The 14,662-nt window shown below is 39.3% G+C and overlaps 1 pseudogene; it reads right to left on the bottom strand.

Moving 5' to 3' along the window:
- Window positions 1-14,662, bottom strand: part of LOC139744120 (proteasome adapter and scaffold protein ECM29-like) — a 394,771-nt pseudogene that overhangs the window by 265,865 nt on the left and 114,244 nt on the right.

Genomic DNA, 14,662 nt, shown 5'->3' with positions numbered 1-14,662 from the left:
CCCTCTTAAGTGCAACAAAACTTGATGTAACAAATTCAAAATTTTCACGTGTTTATTTCCACTGCTTAATTGGAACCATAAACCGCTTTATCGGGACAAATTCTGGCTGAAACACTTGCAGTGTCCGTCATTAATGTCTTAAAATAATAAGTAAATCCTTAGAAGTAATCGCAGAGATTTTATTTGCTTACAAGAAGGGTTATTTTCTAATCAATTCCAGATAGATTATGCCGACTGCAGTCTAAACATTTGTCGTTACGCAGTAAGACATAGCCTTATCGAGCGTCATCGGCTTCTACTTATGCACATATACGGTGCCACCCCTTCACTGCAATATGGAGAGTCACCTTTCCCGCATGCGGCCCATACTCTTCCTGTTCATGCACATAGTATGCATGCAGTGTGTATTTGTGTGTGTGACAGACAGCATAAGGAGGCATAAAGGGATGAGAAAAAATGTGTGCGTACGATCGTCGCAATCAGGTCGTCGTGCTGTGCATGTTGTGAACATGTTAAACAGTGTGTTATAGTAAGCAGTGCTGCCTCTTTCTCTGCATTGATCGGGTAATAGGCATCATGATCCCCTCTAAAAACAGGGTTATTTTGTGGATCAAATAAATGAAGGTTTGTTCCGATGACGCACATTTGTCAAAATTATGAGACTTTTGCGCCTTTTCTTTTGCCGTTTTGTGTATGCGTGTCATAGCGCTTGTGTGCTTGTTGCTGTCGTTAATCAGTGGGTTTGATAACTGTGCATGGTTTAGTGTAATGCCCACATACTGGGCTACGTGTTGTGTGGTTTGTACGGGCCAATACCAGCTACTGTTTAAGCAGGAGCACTGCTTAAACGGGAGAAAAACTTGACTCCCGACCCCTCCTGATTGAGTAGTGAGCACTGTATTAAATATGTTAAGTAATTCATAGTCCTTGTGTTGGTTGAATGATATCATCAATAGTAGCAGAAAAGAACTCCAGAAATTTATCATGCTGTCAACACCAACAGTTAATTACAGCGCACAAATTTCAGACACTCTGTTCAAGTGATTTTGATAATAGTGTGCAAATAACCATAATCATTGCTGGTTACTGTAAAAGTGGATATTTTCGCGTGACTAATTTTTCGCGCTTGGCCGGGTCGGAAGAGTTTCGCGTGTTTTTAATTCCGCGGAATCAAGACATCACGCACAGGCACATATGGCAAGCAAAAATATTCGCGTCTTTTTATTTCCGCGCTAGTTTCTGGTTGCGCGAAATGCGCGAAAATTTGAACACTGCGAAAATTTCCACTTTTACAGTACTGTGGAGTTTTACATTCTGTTTTTGTGTCCCATTCATTGTACAGAGGACAGCTTGGTGAGATTAAGCACTTGAATAGACCCTAAATTTCAAAGCCTCTTTCTCTGTAAACACTTTTCCAGAGAGTGCTCCTTTCTTTTCATTATTTTAATAGATAGTTTAAAGGTAAAGTGTTGTTATTGGTATTCTCACCGATGATAACGAGAAAGGAGCATAATAAGACAGATATTTAGATTTATGTCCATACAGAGCAAGAAGTTAGAATTATGCAGACTAGACTGTCTAAACTAAAAAATAAAAGTATCAAAATGAAAGACATAATGTCCATAACAACATGTGCATTTTCCTTTCATTTCAGGTAACAAGACTCTTGTATCCAGTCTGCCAGGAACATATAGAAAAGAGAGAATAAGAAAAAGAGGGGTAGGACAATTTTTGATGTACTTACCATCATTTTCTGACAGCATGTCAATGAAAGCCCTCTGCACATCACCAAGGTGTTCCTGGACAAAGGGATGGCTGCTGCACTTTTTCACAAGAGACAGGAGCCACAAGCAAGCTGCCTGTATCATGGCACATTGAATACACATAAAATACAAGAGCAATTAGTGCTTATCATTTACCTAAACAGTAATAAAACAAACAAATCCAGTGTATGTTATAATTACCACATTTTCAGGTGTCATTTCGGTTGAATGAATAAAATTTCCAGAAAACCCTCATCTATTTTTCGTATTTTCCCTCAGAATGTCTTAAAAATGGGTGTAAAAAATAACTTCTGAAAAATACTACATGTATGAGGGGTTGAGAGTGGATAAAGTGCTAAGGCATACACGTGTACATTTTGGTATGTTAAATAGGCATTGTATGGTCAATTACTACAAGTAGACGCCTATGCATGCCATATTAGTCTTGCAACAGCTACCACACACATTACCAAAACTACACATAGAGTGACATATTAATAACTACATGGTACACATGTCTAGTCAGCATTAGAGAAAAAAACAAAGAATAAGCTAGCTCCACTGAGGCTCTATGCTTTCTTCAGGCTGTCCGCCGAAAATAAACTTGAGGTTGCATTCAAAGGTACAGTATGGGGACAGCAGAATTCACTGATGCACTTGGTTGCCTGCCACACTTTAGAATTTGAGATATGATACATTTTTTTTTTTTGGTGATAAACATACACAAAATGCAATGTGTTTTCCAGTAATTGCTCAACAACAATTTTTGCTTTATCATGTCTCAATGTGGGATAGACTGTCTGACTCACGTGTCTCTTGTGAGGGTTTTGACTTTTGATCTCCTCTTTCAGGATCCTATTCAATGTCCACTCCACCCAGTCCATTGAGCCAGTCTCCCCGCGTTTCTCCAATATGGCACTTGTGGATGGAGGCTGCTCATCTTCTGTCCATACATCCCGGCTGGCTGATGACAGGGTTCCAAGCGAGGCCTGTGCAAGGGCATCTCCAACACTGAAGTGGAGTTCAACTTGTTTGCTCTGTGTCATCAAACAGACCATTGAGTCACAAACAAGACCCTAATAATATCACTACTTAAGCATGGGTGTTAAATACTCTGTACCACACATCAATTTCATCAATTCTACAGAAGGTGATGAAATCACTGACCTGCTAGCAAAGGGTAATATCAAATACATCTTGTGTTCAAACTGAAGCTCTGATATATTACACAAGTGAGCATGGCATGCCTTTCCAACTCTGAAATATTAAAGAGGCAAGAATAAAACAGTAGAGGCAAAAATAAAACCAAAGTCTAACTGCTGTATATCTACAAATATACAACACAAAATATGTACTGTCCTTTTATCAACCCTTCCCTTCTGGTATACCATGGCCATGTTCGATGAAGAACTGTGATTGATCTTGATACGTTTGATTTATCAAGCGCGACTTGATGAATGAAGCACAAGTTCAATCTTGAATGTAGGTCTGTTTCATAAAGATACTTTCACTTGATTTCAAGAAAAATCAAGCTTAACTTTTACCATATCGAGCATAACTTTGAGACTGATAGAAATCAAGCAAGCGTAAGGATAAGAACTAAAATCGAGACAGAATTTAGTGTATCAAAACGCTATCATAAAATGGGCTTTAGAATCTCTGCAATCTGATTGGTCAATTGTCAAGCACTGATCTTTACTGATCCACACTGAGCCATGCGTCCGGTAAAATCTGAATGCATGGCTCAAGTCTTGTATGGTGTTGTAGGTGTGCCGGATGCACGATGGGGAAAATGGTTGTAGACACAATTTCATGAATTTATGGGCCCATTTGAATGATACACAGGCCTATTTTGTGGATCAGTGAGAATTGGATGCTCTCGTTTAACTTTAGAACAGTCTAAAACCCACTCACTGCGCTCATGGATTTAAACAGTTCCAAAGTTAAACTCATGCATCCAATTCTCATCGATCCACTCTGTCCTGTGCATCATTTGTATAATAGAGCACTACTGCCAGTATGTTACACAGTCTCATCAATCTCGTCTCACTCAACCAGAGCCAGGCTCACACTCAGTCAGACTGAGCTAAGCCTAGCTAATGCAATTACTGCAGTATGAATATTAATGAACCATGAGTTCTCATTAACATAGTACAATCACAGTTTATTTCATGTGGTGCTATGGCCATGGGGATTTGTTTTGCCTCCCAACACACGTCTATGTACATGCACTCTGAATTGTATGAATGGGTATCACAGCAAAGACTATAGAAGCGCACGCAGCACACTAATATGTGCGCTTCTATACTCTTTGGATCATGGGGAGCTTGGAAGACTACATGCACATACAAGCGTAGACCTAGAACTCTGGTCTAAACCTATGTTGGGATTATGCAAAAACTTCACGTGTTGAATTCAGTGTTTCATTCATTTCATTGATTGTATCAGGTAGACTTCACTTGAGAAATATTTCTCTATCCTTATAAGCCTACAACAATATTTAATTTAAAGAAACAACCATCAACAAAAGTTATTGCTGAACTTAATTTGTATATGAAAACCCACTGGACTGCAGCTATGTATACAGCAGAGTTGAGCTGCACCATAATACCACCCACTCATGATCACCCACATTGCAAGTCTAGACTTCAAAGACAGTACACAGGTCCTGATCCACAGCTGTACCAAGGCCGGTGTGCACACTCCAGGCCTAGCACTCACACAGACAATTTCTATTTTGTAAAATGTATCCATTTAAATCCACCTGGCCAGCATCTGGAGGTCTCCGGTTTGAATCCTGATGGAATCCCATTTTCTTTGCTCATTTTTCCATTTAAATCCTTTTCGTAACATAAATGCCATGCTTCTTTTGAGGGGTTTTCAGTTTCAGAATGTCATTAAAAAATAGTATATAAGCTATTATTTTTGCGAGGGTTTAATTTTCGCGAATTTCGTGAATCACTGTTGGACTGCGATTTAACACATGCGAAAATGTTGCCATACGCTGCGAATTAGGAACTGCTTAAGCGGGAACCCCGCTTAAGTGCAATAAAACTTGATGTAACGAAATGTTCGTGTGCTGAACCATGAACCGCTTTATCTGGACAAATCTGGCTGAAACACTTCCACTGTCTGTGTATTAATATCTAAAAATAATAAGTAAATCCTTAGAAATAATTGTAGGAACTTAATTTCCTAACCAGAAGGATCATTTTCTAACTAGTTTGCGATAGATTATGCTGACTGCAGTCTAGACAGATGCCATTAGACGCCTGATGGTGAGATGTCGTGCACAGGCGGTCTTATCGCGATTGAGCGTCATCCTATTGTGCGTCATCAGCTTCTACTCAATACGTCATGTACTTACACTGAGTGCTACCCCTTCAGTGCAATATGGAGAGTCGCCTTCCCCGCATGCGGCCTATACTCTCCCTGTTCGGGCATAGCATAAATGCAGTGTGTGTGTTTGTGTGTGACAGCATAACATGGGGCATGAATATGAGAAATATGTGTTCATGTGATCGTCGCAATCAGTGTCGTCGTGATGTGCATGTTGTGAACATGTTTAATAAACAGCGTGTGGAAGTTAGCATAGCTGACTCTTTCTCTGCATTAATAGGGTAGGCATCATGACTTGGTATGTGTACTTTGAACTCTAAAAAGGGGTTATTTTGTGAATCAAATAAAGGTTTGTACTGATGATACATTTGCCAAAATTATGAGACTGCTGTGTCTTTTCTTATCGCCATTTTGTGTATGCATGTCGTAGTGTGTGTGTATTTGTTGCTGTGGTTCTCGGCGGGTTTGATAGTTGTGCACGGCTTAGTGTAATGCCCACATACTTGGCTTCATGTGACTATCTAAGTGGGAGCACCGCTTAAATGGGAAAAAAAACATGTCTCCCAGCCCCTCCTGATTAAACGGTGAGCACTGGTAGTACACTTTGATACAATAGCTTTGGTTTCAATTCGTGAAAATAACATCTCGTGAAAATGTCTGAGACCTCTTAAAAATCGAAAAAATATCTGTATGCAAAAAATTACAGCTAACACAGAAGGTATATGTACATGTACAAGTTGTGGATATACATTCTATGCCTAAAATGACCAAAAGGAAGATTTACTTATTATGATACAAACTTACTGCATGACATGTGCAGCACGTATGCAGGCCTACTTTTGTATTCAAGTACACGTGTAGATGTCTCAAATTCACCTTACCAAAATGCACCAAAATTACAGGAAATACTTTATAGCTTATATTCAATCACTTATATAAATTCAAACCAAATCAGTTGTCGGGAAGCGTGTGATATCAATGTCGACTTGCATGCCAATGCGAGCTTTGCAGTGCATGCTGCTGCGTACACAATCTGAAACAGAAGTTAGCTATCTTAGTTATTTCATGAATGTAGATTTTGCATGTTGTTCCTCGCAACTCACTCTAGTGAGCTTTGCGGCATCAATGCCTACACAATTTGAAAAGAAAATTAAACATTAAATTTTATACTAGTATATGAAGGTATCATTATCAAACAATTAATTTCAGTTTCAGTTGAAACAACATGAAAGCTGGCATCTATATTTAACACTTCCAAATCCCTGATTTGGGTTTAATTTATGTGAATAATATTAAATAATCAATATTCTATAAAGTGTTTTGTTTCTGTGATTTCAGTGCAATTTGCAAGCCCAGTGCATGCTCTATTCATATCTCATGTGCAATTCATATGTTGAATTGTTTGATGGCACATGCACTTGACTGTGGAGCGTCAATACTGTACAAATGGATATTTTTCGCGCTAGTAATCTTTCATGCTTTGCTGAATGTGATGAATTTTGCATGTTTTTAATTCCATGGAATCAAGACAGTACAAACATTGTATAACAAGCAAAATTATTCAAGTGTTTACATTTTCACGCTAGTTTTTAGTTGCGCAAATGCGCGAAAATCTCCACACCATGAAAATTTCCACTTTTACAGTACAATGTAATGCCGAAGTGCTTTCGCACAAGTAGATACCAGCCTGTCCATTCTTTACTGACAGCAAAAAGAATCTTGTTTTGGGGCATTCAAGGTTCTCACAGAATTGCGAAAGTAATTGGTTAAAATGTATTACCATACATCATAAGACACTTAAAAAGTTGCACAAGTCAATTTCCAAGTAGGTTTGAAAATACATGTTTTGGGTATTAAACGTAAAAGAATGTTGGTATTCTATTTTTGTGCTTACTTTTCAAAGTATGCCAAGTTTCAGGGGAATCTAAAAATCCCTTCTTAGTGAATGAAAGGTGGTTTTAAAATCCCAGTAGCGGGTATGTGGAAGGTTATGCGATGGCCGATAGCACCCTACAAGTGTGTTCTCCTGGTTCCAGACAAGATGATATCTACCACAATGCAGGTCATCTCTTCAAGACCCCACTTCTGAGCCAAACTGTGAGAAACATGGGTTCATTTTAAAATAACTTTGTGTATCTCAACACCTAATGATGATTCCTTTCTAGCATTAATGATGCAAATCTTTTCCTGGTTATGAACATGTGACTTTGAACAATTGTGCTGCTCCAAAACTTTCGAATAAATTACCTGAGAAAATGAGGAGGCCAAATCACATGCTGTCTTCAAATCACATCGCAGTAGAGTGCAATCTGTATATCTATATAGTAGCTGCGCTATACATGTTTGTCTAATTATTATCACTATCATTTATTTGCACTCTCCCAAATGGTTAATATCCCTTAACATGCCCAATGAAGCCACGACCACTGTTACTGTTATGAATAACTACTTTGTTTCCAACAGTCATTCTGGACAATTCATTGTTCATTCATTTCTAAAATTTCCTCTAGATATTACCACTGGACACTCTAAACTAAAGTCATGGCTACTATTATGAATGATACTTTCCAAATTTGGTGAATTTCTGATAATGCATATTGGAGCAAGGTGAATACACAAGTATCAAAGTCCTTCATTGGGCAACACCCTGGGCCCCCATGGGGACTACCTGAACCATTCAATAACTTTGTACAATCTGCCCAAAACAATGATTCCTGTCAAGTTTGGTCAAAATCTGAAGATGGATCTTAAACTAGACAAAAATGTAATAAGCTCACAACAACACACAGCCAACTGAGCTGCATTGGCTTCCCATCAAAAACAGAATTTATTTCAAGATCCTACTGCTCACATTTAAGGCCATCATGGTCTGTCAGGATACCTGACAGTGTCTTCCCTAATTGAGCAGCGACAGCCTCGCCCTGGCCTTCGTTCATCTGGCCTTACTCTCCACATGCCCATTACACATCTCAAGGAATACAGAGACACAGCATTTTCCTCTATTGCTCCTCGCCTTTGGAACTCCCTCCCATCCTTTCTCCGTGAAATTGACAAATTGGATCACTTCAAAGCCTCACTCAAGTCTCACATTTTTCGTGGACATTCAATCACTAACTCTCTTGGAGGAGTCTGCACCTTTGAATGTTTCTAGAACAGATATATGGCGCTATGTAAATGCTGTGGATCATCATCATCAATTGCAGAAACACGATTGCAAAGGCTCACTTGAGCCTTTGTTGCTATCAAGCTTACAAACTGTACAGCCTGAATGAGCTTCCATATTGAACTTTGAAAAATTCATTATCTTTAAACCCGACCTATTTTTTTTTTCTTTCAAATTTTCATCATACTCACACTTCCCGATGAGAAAAGTCCTTCCAGAACAGTTTGGGTGAACTCAAAATTTGGTTGTCCAACAGGCAGAAAACCAAGGGTGGTGCACACTTGTTCTTTCACCTAAGGAGTTGAAATACAAAATACAAAATCACATTTTAAAAAGCCCTGTGATGTACAGAAGAGAAAAATACATTCTCAAAAAAAAAAAAATTGCAGCTACTACTTCTTACTGCTACTGTATTCATATAGCATGCACATCTGAAAAAGAAAACATGCAATTTGCTCATATAGCTCGCTCCACGCCCGCAGAACTGACCAGCTACATGGATATCGGTAGTATCAACACCGTTCCTTGCCAGTAAAACACCCGTATTATCCTCGTAGAATGCCCGCAGATGACACGCACTTCCGGCATATAGGTAGAGATCCATGGGCAACCTATGTACTTCAAGCGGGTCAGCTGCCTGTGACTTGCAACAGCTACAGGCCTCCTGCTGGTGTTCTGCGTGGACCTCTGAGGGCAATCCCTGAGACTCACCCAGAAAAAAATTTTGGTCATGCTCAAAACTTGGCTGCAGGTAAATCGGACTTGCGTGCTCGCCTCTGGAAAACTACGGGTGAGATACATGCTAGGTACAGTCAGATGCAGGCCAACTGAGGGGAGCTACAAGTAACAAAAATTTTTCTCCGCAAGTCAACCCGCAAGGCTTCCCCAGACTCGGTGTGACAAGGCCTTGAGCACGCTCAAAACTTGTTCCGGACAAGTTGCGGGGTTTGCCCGCAGAGGTACGCCCAGAACACCTATATGAGGCCCTTAGCGGCAGCACCTTGCAGGCAACTCCCATGAAGGTACTTTGCAGCTGTAACGCAGGTACTTTGCAGTCACCATATGTTGCCCATAACTGAAAATGGATTGGTTTCGAAGCTCTCACGCAGGTCACATGGAATGTACGCAAGTAGCAGGCAAGTAGCACACGTTTATCAGGTAAGACACAAGTGCGAAACTCGCAAACTTCCTTGTCCACCCGCAGAAAATTCTCCTGAGTGCTGGAAAATCCCTACTTGCGACAAGCTCACATAGCTCGCCCAGAAAGGTGTGACAGGGCCTTTAGAAAGCAAAACAGAGTACATGTGCCTCGCTAAATGTGATGGGAACATTTATGTTAACATTAACATTTCCGGATTATTCAGCCATTTTTTTTCACCATTATTCCCCCCCCCCCCCCCCCCAAAAAAAAAAAAAAAAAAAAAAATAGCAGGAAATATTCAGTGGGGTATTTTGCACCAATTAAAGTATTTACACACAGTATTATTCACAAAAACATTACACTACTTGATCTGCCGAAGAAAAGATTTATCAGACACCCTTTGGCTTGGTGCTTTCTAAGGGCCTGCTTCTAGGCATTAATATTGCATTCATGTAAAATTTGAATATATTTGTATTACATGAATATGATGATCCTGCAGAGCACCAAGGAAAATGTTAACAATATGCCCTCTCCATGAATATTTTGGCCACCCCAAAGCATCTACTGTATGACTTGCCTCCACTACTAGTGTGGGTTGGAGAGGGAAACATAAGAGAATATTCTGAGGGTTTGAACACTGGAAGCCACGTCCCTGACTGCCAATGGGAGGACATGTGCTATTTATTGAAGCAATTTAGTATCACGAGACCTAGAGAAAGATCCATGTATGATTTGGGGAAAATCTGATTGTGCAAAAGAGAGAAAATATAAAAATATCAATTTCTCACCATTGGGCCTCATCTCATTATTTTTACTCCCTCCAATCCACTTTCTTAACCCTTAGAATATAAAATTACAACAACTTGGCCAAACTACTTCTAGATATAAAGAAGATGACTTCAGATATTTACAGGTAGGCAAATATGGGTGCCCTGCCATGGGTGCCACTATATCATCTGTAAAATTTTGTCCCAAAGAATTTTAATTCCTGCCAAGGTCAGCTCAAAGTGATAATGGTCTCAAAAGAAGATGAAAATGTAATGAGTTTGTGGACAACAAACAATGAATGAGCAACTCCTTATATCATACATCCTCCATTTTCAATCAGGGTTTGTCCCCGTTAACAAGGTGGCCAGATTTACCTCATTCTCACAGCAACCGCTCTCACACCTTTTTACCATCTTGCCCGATTTGGGGCATCCTCCTTCCTCAAGCAGGCATTCCCAAGCTCTTCCTCCACCTGTCTCTTCCATGCATTCTTCAGTTGTCCTCACTTTCATGTCACATAACTATGAGCTCCAGGAGAATAGCAAACAAGGCAAGTGCCGTAATGTGTCTCGCCCACAAACATACAACACCTTTTAAAAATTTTGTTCACAAATGGACATGTATGGATCAAAAGTTAGGAGTCATAATTAAATGCACAGTACATTGGGCCCTTAAAGTTCATTGACCCCTGCCTGTGACCTTTGACCTTGTGGTGACCATCAACTCCCCAAGGTACATCTACCATCCAAGTTTGGTCACAAATAGACTTACGGATCAAAAGTTATGACCCATAATCAAAACATGCCCTAAAAACTCAACATTGGGCCCTAAAAGTTCATGGACCCCTGTCTGTGACCTTTGACCTTGTGGTGACCATCAACTCCCCAAGGTACATCTACCAACCAAGTTTGGTCACAGATAGACTTACGGATCAAAAGTTACGGTCCATAATCGAAATGCGCCCTAAAAGTTCATTGACCTCTGCCTGTGACGGACGTTACGGACAGATGACGGACGGACGGACGGACAGATGGATGCCACAGGCGATCCCTTAGTCTCCCCTCACTTCCGGTGGGTTCGACAATAAAACAGTTCACCAGAGTTGAGGTGAACCAAAGAAAAAATCAGTGAAAGTTTGTTGGCAGGACTACATGCAATGTGGGATGGGATGAAAGTGAGGAAATGAAGAGGAATAAAACATACCTTCATAGAAAATCTAATGGAATCCAACTTGCTGACCAATGTCTGTATGAGACCTGCTTTTGATATCTCTGCTGATCCTCTACCGGGCATCTTCCCCTTTTTGCTGTTTTTGATGTCATCACACTTTGCATCATCTGTACCCATTTCCAGAAGCTGACCATCAGGGATAGGTAGAGGTCCATTGCGAGCTATTTCTCCAAGGGCCACACAAGCACCGTGACCAATTAACATGTTGCTGTTATCCACACTTGACACTTGGAGAAAGGTATGTGTAAAAAACAAACAAACAAACAAACAAACAAACTAGAAATGTCGCTAAGGTGACTGGTATGCCTCCCCCATATTGCATAGTTTTCTCTATAGGTCTAGAGTATGTCTTGACCATGTGACACAAGATAGTTTCACATCATTGGCAACAAAAAAAAAAAGAAGTGAAATGACATGTTTGTCACAAATGTGTAGAGTGATTAATTTTCTTGACCTAGGTTCACTAGGATGGATGGCTAAATCGTTTAAAAGAGAAGTTACTTGTATTTGGGAATTGCAGCATTTTTACTTGACCCCACAACCCACAATTCTTTAAATAATCACTAACTAGTACTAAAACATCCATTTTTATGACAATACTTTGAGCCCATAGGGACCTTTCTCTATAGAATCATTGTGCAGTATATACCTTGTACATGTATACATTAAGGTACAGGTACATTCCGGTATGGAGAGAAAAAAAAAAGTAATATGAGCATTTCAACCTGACCTTTGACCTTTGGCCTCATTATAAAATCTTCCAAATAGAATCACTGTCAAGCAGTGCGTGTATATGCATGAAGTTTCATGAAGCTTGTGTATGTAGCTTGTTGCAAGCAATTCTACTTTTTAGGCATAAGGCCCATTATCTCAAGGGAACAGCAAATGTTCAGCAAGTCGTAAAGTAGTTTTGGTCATATAGTTTTATTGGAAATACAAGATTGGTTGTATTAGCATATTGGATGTTACATTCCTATTTTATACATCTTTTGAAGTATACTGTAAAACCAGAAACATTTGTAAATCGGAGCTGATGGCCTTTTCAGCAACATGAAACTTTCGCGAATTGGCACCTGACATTTTTTCATCGTGTAGAAAACTTTCACAAGCATTTCATTTACATGAATCATTCCTACTCATAAATTTCGCTGAGGTTTCTGGCTTAACAGTAGTGCATGACCCCTGTTTACTCTTCAAAAGGATGAAGAGAAATATGAAGAAAGACAGAAGAGGCCCAAACTAATGCTTGAATCTGTTATTTACCCAAGAGCTGCGTTGCACTGGTGATGGTAGCCTGCAGGGGAGTTTGTGAAGGAGTTCTGTCAATGTCCATATCGTCTTCCATTCGGTTCTTGGCAGCTTTCTTTGTGAGATGAAACTGACATCCAATGATGTATCCCATTGCCAAAATGGATCCATGCTGGCATTCAACTGACTAAATGCAATAAGAACAAGAGACCCAGTGGGTTAAGGGCTCACCCAAGTATCAAAAGTTAACTGTCCAATGCATTACATTCTTGCAGACTTGTACCTATGAAGAACACAGCAAACTGGGGAAACTAGCAAACTTAGCAAACAACTGCAATTTGAAAGGGTCTATTACAAGAGAGCTAAAAATGAAAAGGTTATAGAAATTCTTCAGCAAAATAAAGGGTGTACTCACTACTGAGGTACAGAGAATAAAAGGGTAATCCAAAGGGTACTGCAATATGAAAAGGTCTAAAATAGGAGCTGGGAATGATTTTTTTTTTTCAAAATAAAGGGTGTAAAGAGATATCGAGAATGAAAGGGTCATTTAAAGAGCTCAATTCTGAAATGCTTACTAGTAAAAAGGCCTGAAACATAATGTGGATTTTTAGATCATTGGCAGCATTTTAAAATTTTGATGTGTGCAAACCCTGCAATAATTTTGTGTTGTACACATATTTCATTAAACAAAATACAGCATGTACCTACCAGGTTTCATTAAAAACTGAAATTAAGTAACAGAGATACAAACAATTAAAATGATTTTACAAAGTGACTTCATTCCAATGTCACACATCAGTAACCAAACTGAAGTTGTAACCATGTCTTTTAGAAGTCAAGAAGTTTCAAGTTAAGAAATGAGATGAAAACACAGATATAAAGACAGATTCTGACATTATCAAAGTGTGATCTCTAGGAAAAAGGTTACCTAATAAACCTGTATTAATGCTGTCTGCATTGTCAGCTTATGATGTTGAGAATACTCACTAAAATACCTACACACATGGATACAAGTGGTTACCTGTGTTAAGCTATTATCAACTATGCTTGAATTTCGAGTACATACAACACAGAGAAGCCATCCTGCACTCAGGTTAATGCAATGAACATGATTGTAATGAGATTCTGTTAAAATGAAGTAAAAATTCAGGTCCCAAAATGATCGTCATTAAAGTCTATGGTACAAAATTAGCTTACAATGAACCCATTTATAGTAAAATTTTTGTTATTTAATGAAGTCTTCTCTGAGCGCCACTGACAAAGAAAAACAAAAATAATGTGCTCCGTTATAACAAAAAGCGGATTGCTAAAAAAATACCTAGCAGAACAACCATTTACAAAGCGTCTTTGCACGGGCGGATGCTTCACATCACTCTGTGTTCACTCCCTGTGCAACACACTTTTCTTTGGAGAACTTGTGCCATATAATGCATTAATCCGCAATGAAATAAGGTTTGATATTCTGAGGTTTGTTATTACAAAACACATAAAGTCTGATATACCTAGATGCTTGTTAATTTTAAAATGAAATAGCATTCGTTATTACGAGCATTGTGGCATTATTCTGAAGGTTTGTTACTTGTAAGGTTTGTTAATCCAACAATGAAATAAGGTAGGTATTACAAAGGTTCCTTACTCCAACAAGGCAATCGCCAAATTGTGTCTCGCCCATTCGCGTACAAGGAATTAATATCTTTTATAACTCCCAAAAGTTAATTGACCTGCTTATGACCTTTGACCTTGTGGTGACCTTCAACACCCTAAGGGACATTTACCATCCAAGTTTTGTCACAAACGGACAAAGGGATCAAAAGAAATGAGCCATAATCCAAACGTGCCATAAAAACTTAACATTGGGCCCTGAGAATTTGTTGAACCCTTTCTGTGACCTTTGACCTTGTGATGACCTTTAACTCCCCAAGGGACATCTACCGTCCAAGTTTGGTCACAAACGGACATAGGGATCAAAAGTTATGAGCCACAATCAAAACGCGCCCTAAAAACATAACA

This window comes from Diadema antillarum, unplaced genomic scaffold (genome assembly GCF_040938485.1).
Source record: "Diadema antillarum isolate AM-2024a unplaced genomic scaffold, OU_Dant_1.0 seq00001137_RagTag, whole genome shotgun sequence".
In the NCBI taxonomy this organism is placed as follows: Eukaryota; Metazoa; Echinodermata; class Echinoidea; order Diadematoida; family Diadematidae; genus Diadema; species Diadema antillarum.
This window is presented reverse-complemented; position numbering and strand designations above follow the sequence as displayed.